Source organism: Bacillus rossius, chromosome 2 (assembly GCF_032445375.1).
Source record: "Bacillus rossius redtenbacheri isolate Brsri chromosome 2, Brsri_v3, whole genome shotgun sequence".
Classification (NCBI taxonomy): domain Eukaryota; kingdom Metazoa; phylum Arthropoda; class Insecta; order Phasmatodea; family Bacillidae; genus Bacillus; species Bacillus rossius.
In genome coordinates, this window is record NC_086331.1 from 11,450,969 (window position 1) to 11,461,487 (window position 10,519).

A 10,519-nucleotide genomic window follows, 5' to 3' on the forward strand; every position below is an offset into this window, starting at 1 on the left:
CGAGACCTGCGCCTGTCCGCCCAGGTCAGGTCTCCAGCGGGCCGGCTGGGCCATGTCGGGGAGAGATCAACTAGACTGGGCACGAGCGAGCCGGCCAACAGAGAGTACATGTCTGCCGAGACCTGCGCCTGTCCGCCCAGGTCAGGTCTCCAGCGGGCCGGCTGGGCCATGTCGGGGAGAGATCAACTAGACTGGGCACGAGCGAGCCGGCCAACAGAGAGTACACGTCTAATGAGACCTGCTCCAGACCGCCCAGGTCTGGTCTCCAGCGGGCCGGCTGGGCCATGTCGGGGAGAGGTCAACTAGACTGGGCACGAGCGAGCCGGCCAACAGAGAGTACACGTCTAATGAGACCTGCTCCAGACCGCCCAGGTCTGGTCTCCAGCGGGCCGGCTGGGCCATGTCGGGGAGAGGTCAACAGGACTGGGCACGAGCGAGCCGGCCAACAGAGAGTACATGTCTGCCGAGACCTGCGCCAGACCGTCCAGGTCTGGTCTCCAGCGGGCCGGCTGGACCATGTCGGGGAGAGATCAACTAGACTGGGCACGAGTGAGCCGGCCAACAGAGAGTACACGTCTAATGAGACCTGCTCCAGACCGCCCAGGTCTGGTCTCCAGCGGGCCGGCTGGGCCATGTCGGGGAGAGGTCAACTGGACTGGGCACGAGCGAGCCGGCCAACAGAGAGTACATGTCTGCCGAGACCTGCGCCTGTCCGCCCAGGTCAGGTCTCCAGCGGGCCGGCTGGGCCATGTCGGGGAGAGGTCAACTAGACTGGGCACGAGCGAGCCGGCCAACAGAGAGTACACGTCTAATGAGACCTGCTCCAGACCGCCCAGGTCTTGTCTCCAGCGGGCTGGCTGGGCCATGTCGGGGAGAGGTCAACTGGACTGGGCACGAGCGAGCCGGCCAACAGAGAGTACATGTCTGCCGAGACCTGCGCCTGTCCGCCCAGGTCAGGTCTCCAGCGGGCCGGCTGGGCCATGTCGGGGAGAGATCAACTGGACTGGGCACGAGCGAGCCGGCCAACAGAGAGTACATGTCTGCCGAGACCTGCGCCTGTCCGCCTAGGTCAGGTCTCCAGCGGGCCGGCTGGGCCATGTCGGGGAGAGATCAACTAGACTGGGCACGAGCGAGCCGGCCAACAGAGAGTACATGTCTGCCGAGACCTGCGCCAGACCGTCCAGGTCTGGTCTCCAGCGGGCCGGCTGGACCATGTCGGGGAGAGATCAACTAGACTGGGCACGAGTGAGCCGGCCAACAGAGAGTACACGTCTAATGAGACCTGCTCCAGACCGCCCAGGTCTGGTCTCCAGCGGGCCGGCTGGGCCATGTCGGGGAGAGGTCAACTGGACTGGGCACGAGCGAGCCGGCCAACAGAGAGTACATGTCTGCCGAGACCTGCGCCAGACCGCCCAGGTCTGGTCTCCAGCGGGCCGGCTGGACCATGTCGGGGAGAGATCAACTAGACTGGGCACGAGTGAGCCGGCCAACAGAGAGTACACGTCTAATGAGACCTGCTCCAGACCGCCCAGGTCTGGTCTCCAGCGGGCCGGCTGGGCCATGTCTGGGAGAGGTCAACTGGACTGGGCACGAGCGAGCCGGCCAACAGAGAGTACACGTCTAATGAGACCTGCTCCAGACCGCCCAGGTCTGGTCTCCAGCGGGCCGGCTGGGCCATGTCGGGGAGAGGTCAACTGGACTGGGCACGAGCGAGTCGGCCAACAGAGAGTACACGTCTAATGAGACCTGCTCCAGACCGCCCAGGTCTGGTCTCCAGCGGGCCGGCTGGGCCATGTCGGGGAGAGATCAACTGGACTGGGCTCGAGCGAGTCGGCCAACAGAGAGTACACGTCTAATGAGACCTGCTCCAGACCGCCCAGGTCTGGTCTCCAGCGGGCCGGCTGGGCCATGTCTGGGAGAGGTCAACTGGACTGGGCACGAGCGAGCCGGCCAACAGAGAGTACACGTCTAATGAGACCTGCTCCAGACCGCCCAGGTCTGGTCTCCAGCGGGCCGGCTGGGCCATGTCGGGGAGAGGTCAACTGGACTGGGCACGAGCGAGTCGGCCAACAGAGAGTACACGTCTAATGAGACCTGCTCCAGACCGCCCAGATCTGGTCTCCAGCGGGCCGGCTGAGCCATGTCGGGGAGAGGTCAACTGGACTGGGCACGAGCGAGCCGGCCAACAGAGAGTACTGAACTGGACACGAAAGAAAACATCTCTTTTTAATTTATAAAAGCATTACAAATTTAAAAAAAAATATTTGATTAATTAAATATTGTGCTAAGTGACGAATATTTTCACAATTACTTGTGCAAATAACCTCTACATTTACAACTGATTTAAAAATAGTCTATCTTACAGATAGTTTCACGGGTAAGAACTGGCGCACGTGGAACCGTGAATGTCGACTCGTGGCGGGAGTATACACGATTGTCTGTAAGGGTTTGACATTCATAATCCTTCCAAATTTCTTCGCAAATCATCTACATTGACTTGAAGGGGACATGCTTACGTTGTGGACAGTGATCTTGGATTATCATGCAGCGCTGTTGCCGCAGTCAGCCAACAACTGAAAGTGTTTCACTGGGCTCTCCGTGCCTCTTGCTTCACTGAATAAAGATGTTATCACGTCTCACTGCCACGCCTGCGCCGTCTGCTTTCACACGTACACTGAGGCATAGCTCCAAAATTACCTGCACATTTCCGCACTCCCATACAAGCTCTTTTTCTTCGAGGTACAGTCGTCATTATAAAAATTAAAAATTTACATCTGCGTAAGAATCTCATGAGAAACGTTAAATGTTAGATTAAAGACACGGTAGAAGTAATATGGTTTGACCGAGTCGGACACAGGCTTCATGCTGTGTAGCATGGAGCATATCAAATGTCCGTTCACTATCTTTGATATGTGACGTCACGGCCGCATTCTTAGGTCCCTTGAACTTAATCACGACTGAAATATGATACTTCTGAAGTAATTGGGCAACCTGATTTAATTTTTTTTAAACAAAAAAAAAGGGTTTTTTATAAAAATATTTTTTAATTAAAATTAAAAACTAAATAAAACGGTAGTTTGTTCACCCTGGACTTTGAAGATACTGGGTTCGATCCCGGTAATGTCAATTTAATAAAATATTAATTTAAAAATAAAAAATAGGTAAAATTATAAACTAAAAATATTTAAAAAAAAAAAAGCACCTACATCGTGGATTCTATAGATACTGGGTTCGATTCTCGACGTATGTAATTGTCAATAAATGTCAAAACACATTTATTCTCCACACTATTTACCAGGCGACTAAACCCCACTACTAATATCAAGGTATACATCATTCCCACCACCATTATAACTTTATACCATTATAACGTTACAGTAATGACTTGTTTAACCTGCATTTGTATAAAATCAAAAAATTAATTAATTAAATTTTGGCTTTTAAAAGTGATTGTTTTATTTCAGGAAATATGATTTCTAACTAAAAATGATTTCTCAAAATATAACTTCTAACTTAAAGAAGCAAAAAATCATTACCAACGACTAACAAAATAGAGAGTGATAATAAAGTCATTTCAGCAATTGGGGCAAGTTCAATCAAAATGAAATTGAATTCAGTTAAAGCTTTGAGGCAATTAGAGCTTTGTAAACCTTGGAGCTGTTGGAGCTTTGGAGCACTTGGATCTGTTGGAGCAAAATAATGCTGGATCCAATGATTTTGAAGCCAAAGACTGTTGGAGCCAATGACTTTAGAGCCAATGACTGTTGGATCCAATGACTTTTGGAGCCAAAGAGTTTTGGAGCCAATGACTTTAGGAACCAATAACTTATGGAGCCAAAGAATTTGGAGCTAGGGGCAGGCATTTTTCGCGAAAATATCTAAACACTTATTAGACTGCAACAAGGTATACCCGCACTTGTGGTTTCTTCCTTGTGATTGGCGGCCGTCTGCGAGAGAAGTCGTTGCATTTTTTTGACCGAGCCACTCAGGACGCGTTTACTTCTGTACTGAATCACTGTGATTGGCGTTGTTACAATCGATATGTACCTGGGAGAAACTCACCCAGTCACGAAACACAGACGGTGCTAAAGTGTTTAACTTTTATCTAGTGCCGAAATCTCTTCGTTAAAGTAATAAACATATTTGAATTAATAAGTGCAAATAAAAGTAGATTTATCAATTAAATTTTAGATTTCATTTCACTCCTTCTTTGAATCCATACAAAATAGTGATAATTCAATAAAAATGATTCAATTTTATTCATAAAAGTATGCAATAATTTCATCAATGTTTTTTTATGACGTCACGTTAAACTATCGTCCGTAAACCGACTTTACAGACAACCAATTTTTTTTATCAAGGAGTTGATATTTCTGTTTGATTATATCATGAACAGATTCTACTAGCCAACGAATTTTTGTCACGAAGCGCGACTCATTCGATTCTTGAACTGATAACTGAGAACTACTTCCTTCATTCGATTCTAAGTGAGATTTCACATCACGAAAGCCGCGGTCCAGAACGAAAGTGTATTTTAATTTTTTTTAACTATGCTCCACCTCTTCGATCGACTTGGAAAAATGATATGTTGTAGAAGAGGTCCGATTGTCTAATAAAAAAACTGGTAATTGTATCTCGTGAGCGAGTGACCGAAAAAAAATCATGAAAACTAAAATTATATTTTTGGGTAGTTACGTTCGTGGATTAGGTTCTTGATTTTTTCTGTGAATCGTCTTGAATACATTTAAAACATTTTTTTTTTTTTCATAAAAATCGGTCTAGCAGATCTTGAGAAAAAAAAATCCTTCACCAAAAATACTAGTGGTAATTTTATCTTTGTTCCTAGTGCAGCTACAATGTTAAAATTTGGGGTGAGTTTGTAACAATTCAGACGCAACTTTTGGCCAAAATTTGGAACGAATGCGCGTGGGGGCCGCTCACCCCTATTAAGCCGGCTATGGCCAAAGCATTTCCAATAAGGCTAGCGTACACTCGCACGCTTTTGCAAAGAACAGTAACATGAGCTGGACAGTCCAGCACAAGCGATACCGTTAAAAATAGCAATTTTCTAAATGATAATAACACATATTTTCAAAAGTTAGAAACAGTTACATGTACAAGGGCAAATGGTTCATCAAAAATGCAAATAAAGAACCTTACGAAATAGTTATACAAACTCAAGAGTGTACACAGCTACACAACCTTCCCTGGTCAAAACAGGCACATGCAGCAAGCAAGACGTACATTAGCCTGCTAAATACTAACTGAAGTAGTATACACACTACAGGCCCTGCACAGACTCAGGGTTTAACCTTTACTCTTGTTAAAAAAAAATCAAAGTACCTGAGCAGAATTGAAACTAGAGTTATCAAACATCACTAAGTTAAAGCCCACACACACGATCAGTTCGAACTGTCAGTTCGGACTTATCAGTCGGATTTTATCAGTCGGAACTGCCGTGTGTGAGCAAGTACGATGGACTGATCAGTCGGAACTGATGGATTGATGAACTGATGACGTCCCATCAAATCGGACTGTGGGCTCGAGAGCCCTCAGTCCGAACTGCCGCGTGTGGGAACAGCGTCTCGACAGTCCAAACTGTCAGTCCAAACAATCAGTCCATCAGTCCATCAGATGAGTGTCGTGACTGACATATTTTTTTATACTCTTTGGTTACTTTGCTTACTAAAAGTGCAACAGCAATTGCAACATATAAGTTTCTTCCGAGGTTTGCCATGAAACGATACAACCAACATCAATAGCAACCCAAGACCAATCGAGTGTGGAGAAGGCTTCAGTTTAGTCGGAAAAATACTTAGTTCAGACTGTTTATTCCGAACTGAGCATTTGGACCGATCATGTATGCAGAGGATCTAAATTACGTCCAAACTGTCAGTTCGGACTAGCCAGTCCGGACTAGGAGATGGACTGATCGTGTGTGGAGGCCTTTACATAAATAGAAAATACGTGACAGACAACTAGCATATAAAAAACCTTGACTGTATGCTCAAAGAAACTAAGTTATGTCGCTGGTATACCGGACGATTACTCATTAGACTTCTATATCTCATTATAAAATGGCTAAATTGATAAAATTATACCAATATAAATAAAATTTAAAATTACGCCAGACAGAAATTTTGATGGGCGATCCGAAACGGAATTTTGAATGAGAGAAAAAGTTACATTGACATCAGCAAGTACTTACATTATGTGCAGCCCACACATTCACGACCCCTAAAGTATCAAATCAATATTCAAAGCTCTCGTCGGACGCTACCAGAAGAATCCAACAAAGCTGATAGCCACAATGTATACAATTCAGTGCGATCGGCTCATGCGCAGAGGAGAACGGATCAAGGGGAAAGGAAAAGTCATGCACCGGTAGTGTCGTCAAAGAATGGTGGTAGTTTCAAATGTCCGCTAAGCATCCCTTATTGCCAGCTCACAACTTTTAATCAATTTTAACAGGAGCCACTGGAAGAAGCTTTTGGAACTTTAGTTATGGTACGTGTGTCGTCACCTTTGCTGAGACAGTTACGATTTTTAGAACTTCGCAGCTTTTTTGCTGTTTTACGAGTTTCTAAATGAAGAACTCGCTGCTACTATATTTTGGATATTAGCTAGAGTTGGTTACTTTTGCGGGTAAGGCTCATTACCGCAGTTAGACCGCGCCAAGCACTTGTGAGAGAAGCAGTCAGTATTTTACACACTTTTGGTTTGAGAAAGAACAGCGAGGGCAGTTGTTAAGGCAGTGATGTAGTGCACTTGTCAGATGTAAGTAATCCTTGTTGCTTTAAGGACTGTAGGTATTTTTCTACTTACCCCAGAGAGCAAACATTCCCAGGATCAGCGACTCGGGCAAGCGAGTCGTGCCTAAAATCTGACGGTACCTATCGGCACCGGAGAGTTTGCGACGTATTTGTGAACATTGTCATGTCAATGACTATCCAAAGCTAAGACAATGTCTACGCACAACCACGATAGCGACTATCCACAAGCAATACAGCGACTATCTACAAGCAAGACAGCGACTACAAACAAGCATGATAACGAATATAACCACAAGCTATAAAATGACTACACACAAGCTTGACAGAGACTAAGCAAAAGAACAACAAGCGACTATTCACAATCTAGACAATGACTATCCACAAGCAAGTCATCGAATATTCACAAGCAACGAAGCAACTCTCCACAAGCACGACAGTGACTAACCACAAGCTTGAGAGTGACTAATAACAAGTCAGACAATGACCACCCACGTGCAAGACAATGACTATCCACAAGTAAGACACCGTCTGGTCACAGAAAAAACAAAGTCTATTCCCAAGCAAAAAACCGTTTATCCACAAGCAAGACAGTGACTTCCCACAAGCATGACAGTGACAATCCACAAGCCAGACAAGGATATCCACAATCGTAACAGCGATAAGCAAGAGGGTGACTATCCATAAGCATGGATCCTATGGCTCAGGATCCGTCAGGTTGACAGAGCAGTTTAAGTTTCGCCAGCTTCCACAGCTTACAGTGACAATATATTAAAGTCAAGCATGACAGTGACAATCCACAAGCCAGACAAGGATATCCACAATCGTAACAGCGATAAGCAAGAGGGTGACTATCCATAAGCATGGATCCTATGGCTCAGGATCCGTCAGGTTGACAGAGCAGTTTAGGTTTCGCCAGCTTCCACAGCTTACAGTGACAATATATTAAAGTCAAGCATGACAGTGACAATCCACAAGCCAGACAAGGATATCCACAATCGTAACAGCGATAAGCAAGAGGGTGACTATCCATAAGCATGGATCCTATGGCTCAGGATCCGTCAGGTTGACAGAGCAGTTTAGGTTTCGCCAGCTTCCACAGCTTACAGTGACAATATATTAAAGTCTTAAACTTTCTTCAATAGCTGCTACTGGAAGAAAATGATTTCAGGTCACCAATAGTGATCTATTAAAAGGCTTATTTTGGTTAAATAACACTTTTTTTGTTCTTAGATTAAGCTTAGCTTCCTAATATTTTGCCTTCTGGAGGTTTGGATTTATTCTCAAAGTATATGTTTGCATACATGCAGGCAGATTTTTAACATATAGCTAGACATGCATTGCAACATTTCTGTTCCAATTATACTTACATATCTATGGAAGTTACGTACGGAAAGCTTAAGTAATTACTCTATTCAACAAATGAGTGGTATCATCCAAGGATGTCTAGGCCATTCGGTGCCATGCAAAGGTATAAGAGGCATGGCTCGGACATGCCTTCTCCCGCATGTTTCCTCCATTGTCACTGCCTAAATCACTACCCTCTTTCCCTCGGGATTTTAGGGTTCCTGAGAGAGTCTGCGGGAATGCAGATGCCGGACATTGATCTGGTAGTTTACAGGCATCTGATGAAGGGCCTACTTCACAAGGCAGTTGAAAATCTAGGAGATGGTTCTATGGGCAACCTCCAGGGTTTATTAACGCACTGGTCGACCAATCTTTAGGTTTGACGATACCATTGAGGAAGTCAATTTCGATTGGCTGTCACTGGAGGCTTTGTGAACGAAGAAGAATACCCGAGACAATGTCAGTGAGGTGGAGTTTCCCGACAGAGAGAAAATGAGCAGTGGAGGATAAGAGTTCGGGGACGTTGGCGCGCGAGCACAGATCAGCAAGAAACGACTGTTAATAGTGGCCACAGGTGAAGATCTGTTGAATGAAATAAAAATTTGGTAACTTGTTTTTGCTTTGAGATTTAATAGTTTTTCATCAGTTGGTAATAGGCTACTACACTTGGATTTACTCATTTTGTTGCCTTGATTGTCTGATTTTATAAATTTGCAATAAGTTTTGGAAACAGGATCATGAATAAGATGGTGCAAGTAAGAGCATGAGTACAGGATTTAAATGTAATCATTAAAAAAAAACAAGAATGAGATAGTATGGCCATGTCCACAGAATGGGTACAGAGATGCTGCCTAAAAATGATGGAGTTGAAGTACACAGGAAGAAGGTCCCAAGTGAGACCAAGGAGGAGGTGGGAAGAGCAGATAGTTAAAGGATTGCAGGAGAGGGGATAATAATGGAATAGAGTGAAGGAGGAAAAATGGTGGAGAGGAAAAAGGAAGATGGAGGCATTTTACTTTGCTGACCCTACCACAAGCTGGAAGCAGTTGATGATGATATTTGTTAATATTTAATGTTAACCAACCATTCAGTACTATTGTAAATTATTTAGTGTATTTTTAACTATGATATCAACGGACAGGATAGATTACGCGAATGAAATGGTGTTTCACATGACTCTCGCAGCGAGGAGCGAACGGTGTGTGACTTAATGAAGACAGCTGTTGACGAGAGAAGTGAGCGCTGGAGCCTCTCTTGGCAAGTAGGAATACTTGAACGGCGCTTTGGCAACACGATGGGTGTAGAGGCTTCTTTTTTTCTTGGCCAATGTGGCTTTTCTCAGCTGCTTAATGGATGGGAAAAGGACAGGAAGTCTACTTATTGTTCACGCTAGAGTATCAGCTCTTTAGTTAGCACAGATATGGTAAGTAGAAAAGATTTGAAAGCAACACCACTCCCACACAAAAAAAGATTATTGTCTGGGGAAACATAACCTGTACATGGATGTATGACAACTTGGGCATTTTCACAAACCTTTCTTGTCGCTGACATTACTGGTGAAGTAACATTGGAAATGTACATTATTATTTTCGGTTGGTATCTCCCAAACACTAATGACGTATGGAAGAACTAACCAAATTTTCCTCTCTCTTTCAACTGTTGATATCGTCCAATATATACTTGAGCTATTAAAATTGATAACAAACTATAGTTCAGTCTTAATTGCTTTATATTTTCTTGATAATTTTAACTGGGGAACAGTGTAATGTAGTATTTGTAAATAATTATAATTTGCTGTGTCCTTCTGTGTGGTTAAGAGTGTTGATGCTTGCAGTGAGTTTCTAGGTCAAGTGGGATTGGCCTCAGGAACGAAACCAATTAGAGTAAACGGACATGCCTTTTGGGACTTAAAATGTCTCCTATTTGGTTTATCTTCTAATTATAGAAAACTTTTCATAAGCACCAAATGTCATACTCCTAAAATGATTGTTATGAGGATTATGGACGGGCGCTCCCTCTGGCCCCGCGCGGCTGGGAGCCTCCGCGCCGAACTGGGTGCCAACCAGTGCCTCACGTGGCTTCTGCTGCATGGTAGAAGCGTCTAGAACACTAGTTGACTCGTGGCGAACTCCGTAGACATGCCTCCAGGACTTCCACAACCAGGGTGATGCTCGTGAGATGCTGAGTGCCATTTCGGGCGAGTGAATGACGGTGAGAACAGTCAAGCAGTGCATCCTGTTAAGAGATAAACTGTTGTTTGCCACATACAGTAATTAAGTGAAACGGCAAATACAGTTGTTGGCTCGGTGAGTGTGAATGGACACGATGATTTTTGCGTGAGTAGTTTTGTTGACGCTAGCGATGCTGAGATATCGTGTTGAAATTTTATAATACTTTTAACT